General features: G+C 36.8%; 1 protein-coding gene across 1 annotated transcript in view; it reads right to left on the bottom strand.

Annotated features, from left to right (window-relative positions):
• Positions 1 to 1,138, bottom strand: part of LOC140243378 (zinc finger MYND domain-containing protein 11-like) — a 28,990-nt gene extending 27,852 nt beyond the window's left edge. Inside the window, exon 1 of the mRNA XM_072323056.1 lies at positions 1,043 to 1,138. The gene's annotated coding sequence lies outside the window, so the exon portion shown is untranslated. The remainder of the gene's footprint in view (positions 1 to 1,042) is intronic.
• Between the last annotated feature and the right edge of the window lie 19,127 nt (positions 1,139 to 20,265).

The raw sequence follows: 20,265 nt of genomic DNA, 5'->3' as shown, positions 1-20,265 counted from the left end.
ATCGCATGCTATCGTTGGACCCTCTTCGTGTTTGGAGCTTCGTTGGTACAGCCCTGTCGCGCTACGTATGTACAGCGGCGACTGGGCTGTGTATAGTTAGCACTTAAGGTGAGTAACGTTTGGTAACGTGTACATTGTTTATAAAGAACGTATAAATATTCATAAGTTTTGTAGTTGTGTTGTGGTTCCCCACTTTGAAGGTGCCCGCTCGCTGGTCAGACGCTGTATTCGCGTAGCGTATTAACAGCGTCTGGTCGGGCTACATATGGCTACTCTGCAGTCAGTGAGAATCACTGTAATAAAGGAAGTCAAAAGTATTCAAGTTGACAAACAGTGGAACTAGTTTAGTCTAGATCTACTGAAAGTGGGAGGGCATTAGCAATATATGTAGATCGTCTTTCTACTAGGCCCAGGGCCCGACTTGTAATACGAGACAGGTGAATAGACTAGCGATGCTCCAGTACTAACGTTAGAGGTCTAATTTGTTAGTGTAGAAACCAAACGTCTAGTTTACACACACTGTACTGCTCATCCTTCGTACATTGTAATGTAAAGTGTTAGCCTATACAGTTTAGATCTCACACTCACGCGAGACAGTAACTCCAATTTACGTCGTCAACAACAGCCAGCCACCAGAACTTGTGCCAGTTGTGGTTGAAGTTTCACGATGCAAAATATCTAAAAACATTCTACTAGATTTTTAATAGATTTATCGTGTTTATGGAAAGCAATGAAGTAGTAAGTACCACGATAAACCCACAGGTCTTCAGGGAGTTCTGGATAACTTCACCCGTACCCGCACCAAGCCAGGGACAGTGCACTACCCTAGCTAAGCTATGCTGCTATGCCGCATGCAGCAGCCATATCTTGGCGTTATCAAGATATGATTCGTTCGATCCTGGATCAAACGTCCAGAATTACTCTCCATGTCATAACTTAATCATCACATTAGACTCTGCGTCTTGTAAAATACAATCTGATACATTATACTTTGGAAGTGCCTTATAAAACTGCTATGTAAATGCTAAATCCAGTCGCTTACCGATGGGATGCTATCACATTGGTCGGCAATGCAAGGAACTTCCGTGTCCAAACACATAGATCGTCTACACATACAAGTACGTAGCGCGTATACAACCTCACACTGTTTACCCAGCGAGGCGAGCGAGCCTGTCTAGCTGGCCCAGGTAGGTTGGCCCTGCGTACATGCGATAGTTAGCCAGCCATACATGGTACCTCCGCTGTACATTATTTTATTCATCGTAAGATACCACCACCACGTTCACGACCGAACCAAGGATGTGAAGACAAAACAGTCAAGATATCATAGCACAACACTATGAGCGAACCACGGAATAATGGGCGGATGGCAAACGCGCACTAGTAGATCCATACCTCAAGATCTACATTGCATTAGTCTAACGTAAACGTAAAAGTTGCGCGCTATTATCCGGACTGATGCAACATTAGTGTACTACATGTATAATACTAGTAGTATCATTTTCAGGTCACGGAACTTCAGACAGCTAAATCGTGATTTGTACTCGGTAACTTGTTCGTTTGTTACTTAATTTTCATCAACATAGTGATTTACTAGCAATGAATGTGAGATAGGCTCAAATTAATCTGAAGTACTCCTTTCTTTGCTCTTTGTGCAAATACATCAGGCAGTTGTAAGTACAAGGTAATTGAAAGGGAATTAAATGCGTATTATCAAATTAAATAAATCACAAAATACACGAACTTTTTACAGTTTCATTACAGTAATGATGCAAAAGAATAAATTGATCTTTTAATATAGCACAAGCATTTTGCGATTTCATCAGAAAAGTGCTCTTCCAGAAACGAGTTTTTCAAATTCATCATTTACCCGTTTGTAAAGGGTGACGAAAAATATCCAACAATGCCGAAATCGCTTTAGCAAGGGAAAAAAGGCAGCAAATGGAACGAAATGGATTTAGCGCACAATTTGCTTAGCTTATGTATTGCCATGATAGATAGAATAGTATGCATCTTATTCGGTTTTATTACGATTTTTCTACAAGAGATTTGTCCTGTGGACTATATAGCTCAAAAGCATTAGACAGTCTCCGAGAGACATGTGGTTTGCTTTCAAATGATCAAGGGTGACGAAATCGACTTATAATTTGTTTTTCTTATAACTCACATTAATGTTCCACTATGGTTAGAGTTGCATGCATGTCAATGTGTTTTATGAAGGATTTACTTCGATTGACTTGTGTTTCACTTTGTGCACTCAAATGCATCAGACAGCGAAAAACCGCGGCAAGTGGCATATCAATGTCAGGTGACTTGTGCTCTCCAACTAGGAATTGAGAAGGAAAACTTACTATAAGTAAAGTGGTGTGCAATGTATTTTGAACCCATTTCTCCAAATTATATTTCTCTTAAATACAAAGTTCTTGATAAAGCACTTTAAGAGTATAGTGGTATAACGATTTTATATATTTTATGAATTCAACTGAAACCGAAGTGATAAATCATCGTAACGTATAAGCAAAGCACATTGTGGACTAAATCCATTTCGTCACTCTTGCCGCCTCTTTTCGTCACCTTTTATGTTCAACTGCCTCATATATTTGAGCACTCAAATGCAAAGCACAAGTCTTTGATGGAACGTCAGTATATAAATATAATCCTGTGAAATTTGGTATAACCTTTTGGTATATTACTTGCATAAAGGGATTTCGTCGCCCTTGCTGCCGTTTTTTTTTTTTTTTTGTCACCCCGTAGTTACAGTGTCTGATGTATTTGTAACCCGCTTTCTATCAATTATATTTGTCTTCAATACAAAGTTCTTGATAAAGCCCTTTGAGAAGTAAAACAAGGGGCGTGCGATTTGATGAAATTGTGGGCCAGAACAAGACATCGTCATTGTTGTCGGGTTTTTTTTTTTTTCATTTCGTCACCCTTTATGTAAAGCTGTCTGATGCATTTGACTGAAATCACTCGAAGTAAATTCTCAATAAAACACACTGACATGCTTACAAGTAAGTCGATTTCGCCACCCTTGAGTATTTGAAAGCAAAACAAATGTTTCCGGGAGACTGGCTAATGGCTTTGAGCTATCTAATTCCAAATGACAAATTCGTAATAAAACCGAATGAGATTCATTCAAATTATATTCCAAAGTAGTATATTATCGTTATGCACACGCAAAGCGAATTGTGGGCTAAATCGATTTCATCGCGTTTCCCGGATTTTTCCGTCACCCTTTATATTAGTCTAACCCATGGTAATATGTTAATCTGACTTATGTATTTAAGCACTCAAATGGAAAGCACGAATATCTGGGGAAAACGTCTTTACTGCCTTCTTTCGTCACCTTTTGTGTACTGTCTCTGTGCTTCAGAAATCAAATAAAAAGCGGGTGTTCATTTGGAAAACAAAACAAAACGAAGCAGACTGAGAAGCTGTTTTCTTCACCCTATGTATACACCCAATGTGTCTTCAAGCATCCAATTCAAAACGTGTGTCTTTTGGGAAAAACTTCTTAGTATAGTTGAGCGTACTGGTGGCTATAGGGATTTCGGCATCCTTGGATTTTTTCATCACCCTTTACATACATACGGATAAATGATGAATTTGAAAACTCGTATCTGGTAGAGCAATTTGCGGAGCAAATCGTACAATGCTTGTGATATATTGAAGGAATCATTTTTTTTTCTTTGCGTCATACAGTAAATTACGCATTTAAAGGAAATTAAAAGAAATGTCATGAAACTGCAGATAGTACGTGTAGTACATGATTTTTTTTTTCAATTTGGTAAAACACATTAAATTCCTTCTCAGTATCCCTTTATTTGCACAATAAGCAGCATGCCTTTCGAAGTAAGCAGGTCAAAAATCGGATGAAGAAAAAAAAGTGGTAAATGCGACGAATTCTTCTTAACTAAAGAAAGTGCTCAATTAATTTACCTTATCGTCATACTACTTCGTTTTGGAGTTTCAACGCTTGTCAAAGTGTCATCCGAACTCTGTTCTCTTCGAAAGACATGCGCTTTGCATCTTCAAATACATGCGGCAGTGTAGTGTAGTGACATGGAAAAGCGGCAAGGGTGACGAAATCGATTTAGCCCACTATTTACATGATATTGATATGCCACTTCTGCTGCAGTTGGGAGTTTCTCAATAATAATAATAATAGTCAGTTCTTAGAAACGCATAATACCATACAAATAGTCTCTATGCGTGTACAAAATAATGAATGTGTTTTATAAAGAATTTTCTTCAACATACAAGTGATTTTGCAGTAGAGGACTCACTCAAATGCATCAAACTGCAATAAATTGAGTGTGAAGAACTAAAAAGGCAACAAGTATGAAGAAATATTTGTAAAGGGGGATGCGATCTGATGACATTGTTTGCCAGAAGAAGACATCGTCATGGTTATTGTCTTTTTATTTCGTCACCCTTTATGCGAAGATGTCTGATGCATTTGACTGAAAACACATGTCACTCGAACTAAATTCTCCATAAAAACACGTTAACATGCATACAAGTAAGTCGATTTCGTCACCCTTGACCACTGGAAAGCAAATTAGATGTTTCCTGGAGAATGGTTTATGGATTTGAGCCATCCAGTCAAAAGGACAAATTCGTAATAAAGCCAAATGAGATTCATGCAACCCTATCCAAAGTAACATATCATCGTATTCACACGCAAAGCAAATTTTGGACTAAATCGATTTCGTCACTTTTGCCGGATTTTTCCGTCACCCTTTATATCAGTCTAACTCAAGTATTTATGCTCTCAATTGGAAAGCACAAATATCTGGGAGAAAATGCCTTCTTTCGTCACTTTTTGTGTACTGCTCTGTGCTTCAGGAATCAAATCAAAAGCGTGTGTCCATCAGGAAAAAAAAATTGATAAAGCAGACTGAGAAGCTTTTTTTTTTTTCATTGGATTACTTCGTCACTTTTACATACGGGTAAATGATAAATTTGAAAACTCGTATCTGATAGAGCACTTTAGGGAGCAAGTTGTAAAGTCATTGTGCTGTATTGAAGGAATCATTTTATTCTTTGCGTCATTACTGTTGAGGACGCAATTAAGGGAAATTAAATGAAATGCCATTAAACTGTAAACAGTTTGTGTATTATATTATTTATTCAATTTGGTAAAACGCATTAAATTCCTTTTCTCTCAGTAAAGCATTACAAAGATATTGGAGAGCAAAAACGATTTCGGCATCATTGGATTTTTTTCGTCACCCTTTCCATACGGGTGATGGATTTGAAAAACTTGTTTCTGGAAGAGCACTTTTCTGATCAAATCGTAAAATGCTTGTGCTATATTAAAGGAATCATTTTATTCTTTGCGTCATTACTGTCACGGTGACTGTAAATGACGCAATTAAGGGAATTTAAACGAAATGTCATGAAACTGTAAAAAGTTCGTGTATTATGTGATTTGTTTAATTTGTTAAAACGCATTTAATTCCTTTTCACTTACCTTGTACTTACAACTGACTGATGTATATTTTGAACCCATTTCTCCAAATTATATTTCTCTTAAATACAAAGTTCTTGATAAAGCACTTTAAGAGTATAGTGGTATAACGATTTTATATATTACTTATACCGACAATAGTGACGAAATCGATTCAGCCAGCAACATGTTTGATTAGAACCATAGCTCACTATACTACCTTCTTTGTTTATTGTGCAATTTTGCACAATAAACAAAGAATGTAGTATAGTGAGCTATGGTTCTAATCAAACATGTTGCTGGCTGAATCGATTTCGTCACTATTGTCGGTATAAGTAATATATAAAATCGTTATACCACTATACTCTTAAAGTGCTTTATCAAGAACTTTGTATTTAAGAGAAATATAATTTGGAGAAATGGGTTCAAAATATACATCAGTCAGTTGTAAGTACAAGGTAAGTGAAAAGGAATTAAATGCGTTTTAACAAATTAAACAAATCACATAATACACGAACTTTTTACAGTTTCATGACATTTCGTTTAAATTCCCTTAATTGCGTCATTTACAGTCACCGTGACAGTAATGACGCAAAGAATAAAATGATTCCTTTAATATAGCACAAGCATTTTACGATTTGATCAGAAAAGTGCTCTTCCAGAAACAAGTTTTTCAAATCCATCACCCGTATGGAAAGGGTGACGAAAAAAATCCAATGATGCCGAAATCGTTTTTGCTCTCCAATATCTTTGTAATGCTTTACTGAGAGAAAAGGAATTTAATGCGTTTTACCAAATTGAATAAATAATATAATACACAAACTGTTTACAGTTTAATGGCATTTCATTTAATTTCCCTTAATTGCGTCCTCAACAGTAATGACGCAAAGAATAAAATGATTCCTTCAATACAGCACAATGACTTTACAACTTGCTCCCTAAAGTGCTCTATCAGATACGAGTTTTCAAATTTATCATTTACCCGTATGTAAAAGTGACGAAGTAATCCAATGAAAAAAAAAAAAGCTTCTCAGTCTGCTTTATCAATTTTTTTTTCCTGATGGACACACGCTTTTGATTTGATTCCTGAAGCACAGAGCAGTACACAAAAAGTGACGAAAGAAGGCATTTTCTCCCAGATATTTGTGCTTTCCAATTGAGAGCATAAATACTTGAGTTAGACTGATATAAAGGGTGACGGAAAAATCCGGCAAAAGTGACGAAATCGATTTAGTCCAAAATTTGCTTTGCGTGTGAATACGATGATATGTTACTTTGGATAGGGTTGCATGAATCTCATTTGGCTTTATTACGAATTTGTCCTTTTGACTGGATGGCTCAAATCCATAAACCATTCTCCAGGAAACATCTAATTTGCTTTCCAGTGGTCAAGGGTGACGAAATCGACTTACTTGTATACATGTTAACGTGTTTTTATGGAGAATTTAGTTCGAGTGACATGTGTTTTCAGTCAAATGCATCAGACATCTTCGCATAAAGGGTGACGAAATAAAAAGACAATAACCATGACGATGTCTTCTTCTGGCAAACAATGTCATCAGATCGCATCCCCCTTTACAAATATTTCTTCATACTTGTTGCCTTTTTAGTTCTTCACACTCAATTTATTGCAGTTTGATGCATTTGAGTGAGTCCTCTACTGCAAAATCACTTGTATGTTGAAGAAAATTCTTTATAAAACACATTCATTATTTTGTACACGCATAGAGACTATTTGTATGGTATTATGCGTTTCTAAGAACTGACTATTATTATTATTATTGAGAAACTCCCAACTGCAGCAGAAGTGGCATATCAATATCATGTAAATAATGGGCTAAATCGATTTCGTCACCCTTGCCGCTTTTCCATGTCACTACACTACACTGCCGCATGTATTTGAAGATGCAAAGCGCATGTCTTTCGAAGAGAACAGAGTTCGGATGACACTTTGACAAGCGTTGAAACTCCAAAACGAAGTAGTATGACGATAAGGTAAATTAATTGAGCACTTTCTTTAGTTAAGAAGAATTCGTCGCATTTACCACTTTTTTTTTCTTCATCCGATTTTTGACCTGCTTACTTCGAAAGGCATGCTGCTTATTGTGCAAATAAAGGGATACTGAGAAGGAATTTAATGTGTTTTACCAAATTGAAAAAAAAAATCATGTACTACACGTACTATCTGCAGTTTCATGACATTTCTTTTAATTTCCTTTAAATGCGTAATTTACTGTATGACGCAAAGAAAAAAAAAATGATTCCTTCAATATATCACAAGCATTGTACGATTTGCTCCGCAAATTGCTCTACCAGATACGAGTTTTCAAATTCATCATTTATCCGTATGTATGTAAAGGGTGATGAAAAAATCCAAGGATGCCGAAATCCCTATAGCCACCAGTACGCTCAACTATACTAAGAAGTTTTTCCCAAAAGACACACGTTTTGAATTGGATGCTTGAAGACACATTGGGTGTATACATAGGGTGAAGAAAACAGCTTCTCAGTCTGCTTCGTTTTGCTTTGTTTTCCAAATGAACACCCGCTTTTTATTTGATTTCTGAAGCACAGAGACAGTACACAAAAGGTGACGAAAGAAGGCAGTAAAGACGTTTTCCCCAGATATTCGTGCTTTCCATTTGAGTGCTTAAATACATAAGTCAGATTAACATATTACCATGGGTTAGACTAATATAAAGGGTGACGGAAAAATCCGGGAAACGCGATGAAATCGATTTAGCCCACAATTCGCTTTGCGTGTGCATAACGATAATATACTACTTTGGAATATAATTTGAATGAATCTCATTCGGTTTTATTACGAATTTGTCATTTGGAATTAGATAGCTCAAAGCCATTAGCCAGTCTCCCGGAAACATTTGTTTTGCTTTCAAATACTCAAGGGTGGCGAAATCGACTTACTTGTAAGCATGTCAGTGTGTTTTATTGAGAATTTACTTCGAGTGTTTTCAGTCAAATGCATCAGACAGCTTTACATAAAGGGTGACGAAATGAAAAAAAAACAAAAAACCGACAACAATGACGATGTCTTGTTCTGGCCCACAATTTCATCAAATCGCACGCCCCTTGTTTTACTTCTCAAAGGGCTTTATCAAGAACTTTGTATTGAAGACAAATATAATTGATAGAAAGCGGGTTACAAATACATCAGACACTGTAACTACGGGGTGACAAAAAAAAAAAAAAAAAAAAACGGCAGCAAGGGCGACGAAATCCCTTTATGCAAGTAATATACCAAAAGGTTATACCAAATTTCACAGGATTATATTTATATACTGACGTTCCATCAAAGACTTGTGCTTTGCATTTGAGTGCTCAAATATATGAGGCAGTTGAACATAAAAGGTGACGAAAAGAGGCGGCAAGAGTGACGAAATGGATTTAGTCCACAATGTGCTTTGCTTATACGTTACGATGATTTATCACTTCGGTTTCAGTTGAATTCATCCCATTCTGTTTTATGACGAATATTCTTTAAGTGACTTCTGCTCTCAAAATAGGAAGTTGTTTATATCTAACACTTAAAAGTAAAATTCTATTTAGTAAAGTGGTGCGCAATTTGAGGTAATATCTACTCATTTGTTGGCCAAATATATTTCTTCGCATTATTTGCCTTTTTAGTTCTTCACGATCAATTTACAACAGTTTGATGCATTTGAGCCATCTAATTCAAATCACTTGTCAGCTGAAGAAAATTCTTCATAAAACACATTGAGAAACTCCCAACTGTAACAAAAGTGACATATCAATGTCATGTGGAAACGAAGCAAATTTTTCGTTAAGTGGTATTTCAGTGTGATTCATAAGCAGAACTAATCGTGGGCTAAATCGATTTCGTCACCCTTGCCGCCTTTCCATGTCACGATTTATGTTGCACTGCCTCATAAGGAATCGAATGTGCAAAGCGCATGTCTCTTCAAGAGAACTTAGTTCTAATGACACATTGACAAGCATATAAACTCAAAAACGAAGTAGTATGACGGTGAGGTATATTACCAAAGCATTTATTTTGGTTAAATAGATTTTATCGCAAGTGTCTTTTTTTTTTCGTCATCCGATAATTACAACTGTCTCATGTATTTTTAAGCAAATTCTCTAAATTCTATTTCTCTTCAATACAAAGTTTTGGGTTAAGGACTTTGAGATTGTCGTGATATGACGATTTTGTACATTACTGACAATAGTGACGAAATCGATTCAGCTAGCAACATGTTTCAATAGAACCTTAGATCATTATACTACTTTCTTCCAGATACGAGTTTTTCAAATTCATCATTAATCCGTATGTAAAGGGTGACGAAAAAAAAAATCCAATGATGTCGACATTGCTTTAGCCACCAGTACGCTCTTATATCTTTATAAGACACGCGCTATGAATTGGATGGTTGGAACACATTACGTGTATACATATAGTAACAAAAAAAAAGCTTTTCTGTCTACTATATAAAGTTTTTTTTTTCCCACATCGGCACGCGCTTTCTGATTTGATTCCTGAAGCCCTGAGACAGAACACAAAATGTGACCGAAAGAAGGCAGTAAACACGTTTCCCCCAACAAATTTGTGCTTTCCATTTGAGTGCTCAAATACATGAGTCAGTTCAATATAAAGGTGACGGAAAAAGGCGGCAAATGTTACGAATGGATTTAGCCCACACTCTTAAACATCCGAGTCAGAACTGACCCGGAACTGGGCCCGTTAGGGTCACACACCGTTCCGGGTCAGAAATGACAAGGGATAGGGTCAAATATGACCCATTCAGAGTTATGAATTGGGTCAGGGTGACCCCATTCGGGGTCTTCATGATTTAATTCCAAGTCATTTTTGACCCGGAACGGTATGTGACCCCAACGGACCCAGTTCCGGGTCAGTTCTGACTGGGATGTTTTAAGAGTGCACAATTTGCTTTGCTTATGTATTACGATGATACTACTTTGCACGAATCTCATTCGGTTTTATTACGAATTTTCTACTAGAGATTGTTCTGTGGACTAGATGGCTCAAATATATTAGTCTCCCGGAGACATGTTTTGCTTTGAAATGCTCAAGGGTGACGAAATCGACTTAGTCCACTATTAGCTTTTCTCACATTCATGTTCAATTTCTTTAGAGTTGCATCCATGTCAATGTCTGTTATGACGTACAGTCAACTTCGGATACCTCGACGTCGGATAAGCCGAATATCACTTACCTCGGGGGCAAAATGAAAGTCCCGATTGGTCCTATGGAGTTTCCGTGTATTAAAATTCGCGTAGCTCGAAGAAATAACTCGAAGTTCGGTTACCTCGAAGTGAAATCTACTGTCCCGATCTTAATTAACTTATTGTTTTTCCCAGCATGTAGCTCGAATCGAATTGCAACATCACTCAGCATCTCCGATTAAGCGCGCGTGGACAGCGAAGAAGACATGTCACAAATCTTTTCACACTCGACTGTAAATATTCCCGACCAGAACAATCGCGCGCCCAAAGAAATACCCGGTACACAGCTGACAAGAAAAATCCCCAACACCTACCTACACACGTACACGGTATGCACATAGCACCCTTGCCAATGGAGTGCTTACGATAGCACTACGCTCTGCCCATCATCTTCTTTTCTTTAACCACTGTGTTTTAATTCTTGATCATGATAGTCATACCGCGCGCGTAGATTTCTAAACCGTCGTGGCGCACCTGCGTAGGTGTTGGATGTTGACAGTTATATCTTTGGCATTAATCACGGTCCACTGTCCAAACATCAATCTCCTGCGTATTGCCTTTTTTTAACTTTTTTTTTTTTTTTTTTTGCCTTTCACGAAGTATGTTTCATTTATTCTTCCCCGAGAAAGCAAGCACTGATTTTTTTTTTTTTTTCCAGCAATGCGATTATGAAAATATTGTGGAACATGATGTGGAAGTATAGGCCGAGCATGATAAAGAATAGAATAGACAGGGCTCCACACTAACTTTTATCGGGCCACCAGTATCACTGATCTTTATTTTTTGGTGATCGAATTTACTCGAAATTAAAATTAGAAAATCCAGTCATCTTATTTTGTGTTTTAAGATTTAGCAAATAGGCGTAGAGATTATTATAAAAGTTGATGCCGAAAAATTTAGGAGGTCAAAACTTACGTTTGAAATGAAAAAGTGGGAGCATTTGCCGACATCTGTTAGCATCCGACATTTGTTTTAGCATTGTAAAGAACCGAAAGTTACCGTTATTCATTTCTTATTGTAAAAGCAATCATCCAACATTTATTAGTCTGTTAGCACCTATACGGAGCCGAATATTACCGTTAATCATTTCTAAATGTAAAAGCAAACAACAGACATTCATTTTAGCATCTTACGGAGCTGAATGCTATCCTTATCCATTTCCAAACGTGAAAGCAAATATCCGCTATTTGTTTCAGCATCTAACTGAGCGGATTAATACCGTTAATCATTTCCAAATGTAAAAGCAACAATCTGTCATTTATTTTTGCATCGTACGAAGCAGAATATTACCGTGATTCATTTCAAACATACGACATTTGTTTTATCATCGTACGGAGGCGAATTTTACTGCTGTCCACTTCCGAAGGTGAAATGAATCATCTGACAATATTATTTTATCATCGTACGGAGCCGAATGTTACTGTTTTTCATTTTTGAACGTCAAAGCTGACATCAGACGTTTATTTTACCATCAAACGTAGCTGAATATTACTGTTATTCATTTCGAAATGTAATAGCAAATATCCAATACTTTTTTTAGCATCATATGGGGCAGAATATTACTGCTATTCACTTTCAAACATGCCAAACGTAAAAGCAATCATTCGAGATGTATTTTAGCATCTTCCGGAGCTGAATGTTATTGCCATCTACTTTCGATCGTAAAAGCAAATATCCAGCATTTATTTTATCATCGTAAGGAGTTGAATGTTATTGTTACTCATTTCCGAACGTCAAAGCAAACATCAAACATTAATTTTACCATTGAACGCAGCTGAATGTTACTGTTATTCATTTCGAAATTTAAAAGCAAACATCAGACAGGTATTTTAGCATCGTATGGAGCAGAATGTTATTGGAACTTCCGAACATAAAAGCGATCATCTGACATATATTTCAGCATCTTCCGGAGCCGAATGTTATTGCTATTTCCTTTCGAAAGTATAAGGAAACATCCGACACTATCTAACCATCCTTGAACCTTGAACCTTGTACGGAGTTGAATATTGTTTTTCATTTCCGAACATCAAAGCAAATATTCGACATTTATTTCAGCGTCTTCCGGAGCCGAATGTTGTCCTTAATCATTTCCGAACGCAAAATCAAATATCTGACATTAGTTTTAGTACCATACGGTGCTGAGTCTTATCGTTTTTCATTTCCAAAAGTATGAGCAAACATCCGACATTTATTTTAGTATCTTACGGAGCCGATTGTTACCGCTATTCATTTTCAAAAGTAAAGGCAAACATCCGACTTTTTTGGTGGCGCGATAGGGCCACCAAAATCTTCATTTCTGATATTCTGATTTCAATTCCGATTTTCATTCAATTCATTCATATAACATATCGATTCAATTCCAATTGATAAGCATGTAAACAATCGGTAGGCACTATAACAGATACCATGTTGAAAATCGATAAACGTCGGATAAGTCGAAGAAAATTCGACGTACGTACGCGTACCTCGAATTTCGCGTACCTCGAATTTCACGTACCTCGAACCATTTTCTTCAGTCCCGACGAATTCGAGGTATCCGGAGTTGACTGTATTTACTTCGAGTGTCATGTGTTTCACTTTTTGCACTCTAATGCATCAGACAGCTCTACTTAAAGGGTGACGAAATAAAAAAACAACCATGATGATATCTTCTTCTGGCCAACTATTATGTTAAGCAATGTCATGAAATCGCACACCACTTTATTTTACTTCTAAAAGTGCTTTATCAAAATATCAAATATTTTGTATTGCAGACAAATATAATTGATAGAAGCGGGTTACAAATACATCTGACAGTTTAACTACAGGGTGACGAAAAACGGTGGCAAGGGCGACGAAATCCCTTCCCAAACAATATGGAAGTAATATACCAAAACGTTAAACCAAAATTGCACAAGAGTATATATACTGACGTTTCCCCAGACTTGTGCTTTGTATTCGAGTGCTCAAATATACAAGGAAGTTGAACATAAAGGGTGATGATAAAGGGCTCAAATCCATAAGCCAGTCTCCAGGAAACGTTTGTTTTGCTTTCCAATGGTCAAGAGTGACGAAATCGACTTACTTGCATGCATATCAATGTGTTTTATGGAGAATTTACTTCGAGTGACATGTGTTTGCAGCAAATGCATCAGACAGCTCTATATAAAGGGTGACGAAATAAAAAGACGATAACCATGACTATGTCTTCTTCTGGCCAACAATTTCATTAAATCGCATGTCCTTTCACACACATTTCTTCACACTTGTTCCCTTTTTAGTTCTTCACCCTCAATTTATAGCAGTCTGACGCATTTCAGTGAGCCCTCTAATTCAAATCACTTGTCAGTTGAAGAAAATTCTTCATAAAAAAACTGAAAAACTCCCAACTGTAACAAAAGTGGAATATCAATGTCATGTATAAACGGAGCAAATAGTGGGCTAAAGCGATTTCGTTACCCTTACAGCCTTTCCATGTCACGATTTATGCTAAACTGCCGCATGTATTTAAAGAATCGAATTCAAAGCGCATGTCTTTGGAGGAGACCTGAGTTCGGATGACACATTGACAAGCATTGAAACTCCAAAACGAAGTACACGTAGTATGATATGGTACATGACAAACATTTTCTTTAATTAAGTAGATTACGTCGCAATTACCACTTTTTTCCCATCATCCGATAATTACAACTGTCTGATGTATTTTTAACCTGCTTACTTCGAAAGGCATGCTGCTTATTGTGAAAATACATCAGTCAGTTGTAAATAAAGGGAAACTGAGAAGGAATTTAATGCGTTTTACCAAATTGAATAAATCATATAATACACGAACTATCTACAGTTTCATGACATTTCGTTTAATTTCCCTTAATTGCGTCATTTACGAAGTACACGTAGTATGACGATATGGTATATGACTGGAGCATTTTCTTAAGTTAAGTAGATTACGTCGCAATTACCACTTTTTTCCCATCATCCGATAATTACAACTGTCTGATGTATTTTTAACCTGCTTACTTCGAAAGGCATGCTGCTTATTGTGAAAATACATCAGTCAGTTGTAAATAAAGGGAAACTGAGAAGGAATTTAATGCGTTTTCCCAAATTGAATAAATCATATAATACACGAACTATCTACAGTTTTCATTACAACTGATTGACAAATTGCCCTACATCGACGTAAATAAGCACTGAATTGATCAGTGTTTTAGTAGTAGCCATGATAAAAAATCATGGGCGTACATACTCGAGCAGGATTCGAACCTACGACCTCCTAATCACTGGACTGGCGTCATTTCCACTAGACCACCGAGCTTTCGCCCGACAGCAAGCGTTGGTTCTAATCCTTATAGCATGCAGAGGGTCCCTGCTTTGTTATTCAAATTCATTTAGACGAATATTTCCTTTTGAAACTGAAATTACGCAGCTGACATCGAACATTCCGCTGAATTTGAGTTACATGACTTCGAAATGACATTTCCTGATCAAATATGACACCTAAATTACGGGCATTTCTCGTAAAAGAGCAAAATGTGTTTGTCATTTACACTGACGTCAATGGACTATCATGATGTCTTATCTAACATATCTCTTAATAGGATGAGTGTTTCTGCATGAAATTTGGCCTGGAAGAAGAGCTCATTATGTGAATTATGAAAACATCAATAACTCAAATTCGGATGGTATGTCACTTGCTTCCTTTTGCTAAAGTAGGGCAGTGTTGTTTTCACTGTCGGCCTTTTACACACTGATGCACTTGAATGAGCTAGTAGCTTTGTAAATTTTATGTACGTTTTCACAACGCAGCGATGATAATGATCAGTACAGTATAATGGAACGAATGAGGTACATGTTTATTGTGTATAACTGACTCTTTTGCCATGTATGTATTGTTGCACTACAGCCACATGCACTTGTAGTAGGTCTATACTTCCAACTGTGAATAATGATAAGAACATGTCAAGTACTGGTATCAGAGTAAAAGGCTACTCAAAAACATGCATTTTGTATTATAAGAATGCAAGTTCTACTTTTCACATGTCACTGCTTACCAGCGGGGATGTTGAAATCAACTCAGGTCCATCATTTAGTGTGTCAGCTGCTAAAGATCATGCTGTTGATAAAGACGTGTACAGGTATATAGTATTTCGGACCTTTTACAGCTGAACCCTTACAATGTTTACTCAACTACACCTTCTTGTAAGTGACTTAGGATTAATGAAGTGACATGGCACTACAGATTAACAGAGTGAAAAAGGCTCACAGGCCCGAATTCACGAAGGTGGTACAAAAACCATGGTTTAAACCATGGACAAAAACCATGGAGCGTCAAGTGTCGTACGGAATATTTCGTTACGAAATTGGTCATTTCGTCGGCAAAATGACTGTTTCGTTAACGAAATTATCATTTCGTGGGCGAAATGTTCATTTAGTTACAAAATGTTGTCATTTCGTTACAAAATAATCATTTCATCGACGAAATGACTGATTTCGTAACGAAATATTCCATGCGACACTTGGCGCTCCATGGTTTTTGTCCATGGTTTAAATCATGGTTTGATTTGTACTACTTTCGTGAATTCGGGCCACAGAGGTAAAAGAGCAGTAAGACAAAATAGGGATCAAAAGGTGAAGTTGTTACATGAAAGAAATTATGTGAAATCTGATTTTTCATGTATGAAGTTGAAATTTGCTACGTTAAACGCATAGGCCTGCAGACGATGGCCAAAAAGTGGCTTAAAAAAGGCTCAACTGGCAACTATGGTATAACAAGCAAATGTTAACTTTTTAAAAAAGTATACATCCTGACAATATCCCACATGAAATTTATCCCCAAAAATCTAATCGGAACATGCTCAAATGACGTCATCAAAATGGCTTCTCAAGAACTGCAATTTTGCTATAGAGTAATTGTCACTTCAACATCTCTAATAATAAAAACGGAACATTTCGGAAAGGAAGTGATTCTAGCCACAATAATGCTATTTCTCATGTACCTCAGGTCATCAGCCATCAAGTATGCTCATTTTCAGTTGAGCCGGTGAGTTGTACGCATACTAATAGCGTTGCTTTAGCAACCTTAGACTGACGTAATAGAAATAAACAAAAATGTTCATAATAATTTTCATTTAATTTGTTGAAATATAATAAGAATGTCTAAATATTTGGGTTTTTTTTTTATGTGTCTTGTTGGTTTCAGCGAAGTGCCAAACCAATTTCCGTCTTAATCATGTGTTAATATGGGGGAAATATAGTCATTGCCATGGTAACGATTTCATGAAAAAACCCTATATGATAAAATGTAATTCTTTCTACGCAAATAGTTATAAATTAAGCTTAATAACTTTCAAATAAGTAGGTGCCCAGTAAAAGTATCCAGTCACTAGATGACTCAACTCATTGTAAGGGTAACCATGGTCACCAAATGAAATTGTTTCCATGGCAACGAGAAAGAGCTTCGGAAACAGGTTTAGGCAATGGAATGAGAGTGCATTTTCAACATACCTGTCAAGTGTCATTTTGCTTGTGTATTCTATTTATTAAAATATACTGATATGGATGTCACACTTGATGTAAAGAACTATGTGATAATCTGTATTGATTACAGTACATTGCATTTCTTGGAAACAAACGTGCCCTTGCTATAAGGCACGACAGCATGTACGTTTCAAACATATATATTCGCGTTATCAGATATGTGTTTTCTATATTGCCAAGAGGGTACATTTTGGGGGCACACGGCACCGGGTCGCTTTTCAATAAGCATCCTCTTTATCATGTGGATCTTGTAAGGTAAATCTTCTTCTATCATTTCGATGACTTTTCATTGATGTAAGAGTGTATTTGCTGCATTGCCGGACCTACTTTTAAAACCATTCACGTTAGAACAACTGTATTTGCGTTGCTAATATCCGTATTTTGTAATAAAGGCCGTGAGGATATAGGTGTAAATTTAGACACCTCCCCAAAGATCACCTTTGAATGTTCACCTTTTTGACAATGTAGTTATTGTAGAACAATGCTTCCTCTAGTAATTGGTTGCATTTTTGGATACAAAAGTGCCTTTGCTATACGGCATGATGGAATTTCGAAAACATATACGTGTGGAACATATATAAATTTGCGTTATATGATATCATAATGTTTTCTATATATTGCGGTGAGGGTGGAGTACTTTTGGCACATCTCACACGGTTGCCGTTTAATGCGCACCCTCACTGCATAGATCTTGTAAAGTTAAGTCTCTTCTATCATTTCCATTACTTCCCATAGATGAAAATTGTATTTGCTGTATTGCCGGGAGTACTTTTATAACCATTCACACTAGAACAACGGTATTTGCGTTGCTAATCATGTGTTTTGTAACAAGAGGGCGTGAGCTTAAGTGTGAATTTGGACACTTCCCAAGGAATTAATTTTGAATGTTCACCCTTTTGACAATATAGTTATTGTAAAGCAATGTCTCCTCTATTGATAAGTTGTATTTCTTGGACACAAAAATGCCTTTGCTATACGGCACGATGGCATTTTGAAGACATACACGTTTGGAACATATACATATTCGCATTATATGATTTTATATGTCTTATATATTGCCGTGAGGGTGGAATATTTTTTGGCACATATACCACAGGGTTGCCATTTAATATGCACCCTCTTCACTGCATAGATCTTGTGAAGTTAAACCTCTTCTATCATTTCCATGACTTTTCATTGTTAAAAAGTGTATTTGCCATATTGCCGGAACTACTTTTCAAACCATCCACGCTAGAACAACGGTGTTTGCGTTGCTAATATCTATATTTTGTCTTATAAGGGGGCTTGAGCGTAGGTGTACCTTTGGACAATTCCCATGGGGTTGTCTTTTAATGTTCACCCTCTTGACGATATGGATATTGTAGAGCAATGTCTCCTCTATTAACTACAACGTATTTTTGAAAACAAAAGTGCCCTTGGTGTACGGCACGATCGAAGTTTTAAAACATGTACGTTTGGAACATAATATAGTGAATTCGCGTTAATAATATTCAATGTTTTTATTGCCATGAGAGTGGTGTACTTTGGGGGCACATCCCACAGGATTGGCAATTAATGTGCATCCTCCCACTAAATAGATATTTTAAAGCAATGCTTCTCCTATCATTTCCACGACATTCATTGATGTAAAAGTGTGTAGCTGTATTGCTGGAACTACTTCTAAAACCATGCACGAAAGAACGTCGGTATTTGCGTTCATAGTATCCGTGTGATGTAATTACGGGTCTTGAGCGGCGGTGTAATTTTGGACATTTCCCAAGGGATTGCTTTTGAATGTTCACCCTTTTGACAATGTAGTTAATGTAGAGTATTTTTCTTTTTGTAATATTATATTGCATTTCTTACAAACAAAAGGGCAATTGCTGTACAACTGTAACGATCGGGACGATGTGAAGACATGGAAAATTGAAACATATTTGTGCTATATGCTAGTGCATGTTTCTTATATTGCCCTGGGGTTAGATGATTTTGAACACATCCCATTCGGTTGCCGTTGAATGTGCACCCCTTTGACTATATGATGATTGTAAAGCAGTGTCTCTACCATTTAAAAATCATGAGAAGTAAAGTGTCTTTATTTACCACTCGGCAAAACGACTTTACATGCATGTACAAGTGAGTTTGCTTTGGCATAATTATATGAATCGTAATGCATGTTTTGTTTGGGGACCACGACGGTCAGAGTATGGTAATCTGGGTACTTCCCAATGGCTTGACAAAATAGATATTGTAAAGCAACGTCTCCTATATCACCTTAATTGCATTTTACGAAAATAAAAGCGTATGTGCTACAAGTACAGGCGGAAGAGCTTTTCAGAGGTATGTAACCATGGAACAGTTTTCACGGTTGTATACTGCATGTTTTTCATCGCCTTTAGGATGCATGGAGTTACTTTGAGCACCTCCCACAAGGTAGTCTCTGCAGGTGAACCCTTTGGACTGCATAGATATTGTAGATCAATGTTGTTATTTTATCTCTACCCCGGCAATTTTTATGGAAAAAAAAAATGTGTCTTGATATGGCAGGAATCCAATTCAATACAATTCAATTTAATTTTTATTTCATTTTTCGACAAGAACAGATAGACATCACTTTCTTTGTAACAGAAAATGAGGTGTTTAAAACTATGTCGAATGAAAAGAATTTACAATGATTATAGCACCATACGATAATTATACATAATCATAAAACTCAAGTGATAGTCATAAAACTCTAGGAACGACTTTTTTTTTTTTGAGACATGCACTCTTGGAACGAATGTAATTGCGCTGATATTTGCGTTATAAAGGGTCATGTATAGAGGCAATTAATGTGGGCACTTCCCATATAGTAGGCTCCCTTCGAATGATCACTTTTAACTATAATGTCAGAGTAAGTCAAAATTGATAATATCGTCTGTTGACTCCATTGAATTTCGTTGAATAAAAGTTTCTTTGCTAGAGGACCAGACGGACTATTTAAAGGCATGTACCCACAGAACATAACTATGTATTTGCGTTGCTACATGATTATTGCATGTCTTAGACTGCCTTTGGGTGGGGTAATTTTGGGCACCCTCCACGTGGTTGTCTTC

This window comes from Diadema setosum, chromosome 20 (genome assembly GCF_964275005.1).
Source record: "Diadema setosum chromosome 20, eeDiaSeto1, whole genome shotgun sequence".
In the NCBI taxonomy this organism is placed as follows: domain Eukaryota; kingdom Metazoa; phylum Echinodermata; class Echinoidea; order Diadematoida; family Diadematidae; genus Diadema; species Diadema setosum.
This window is presented reverse-complemented; position numbering and strand designations above follow the sequence as displayed.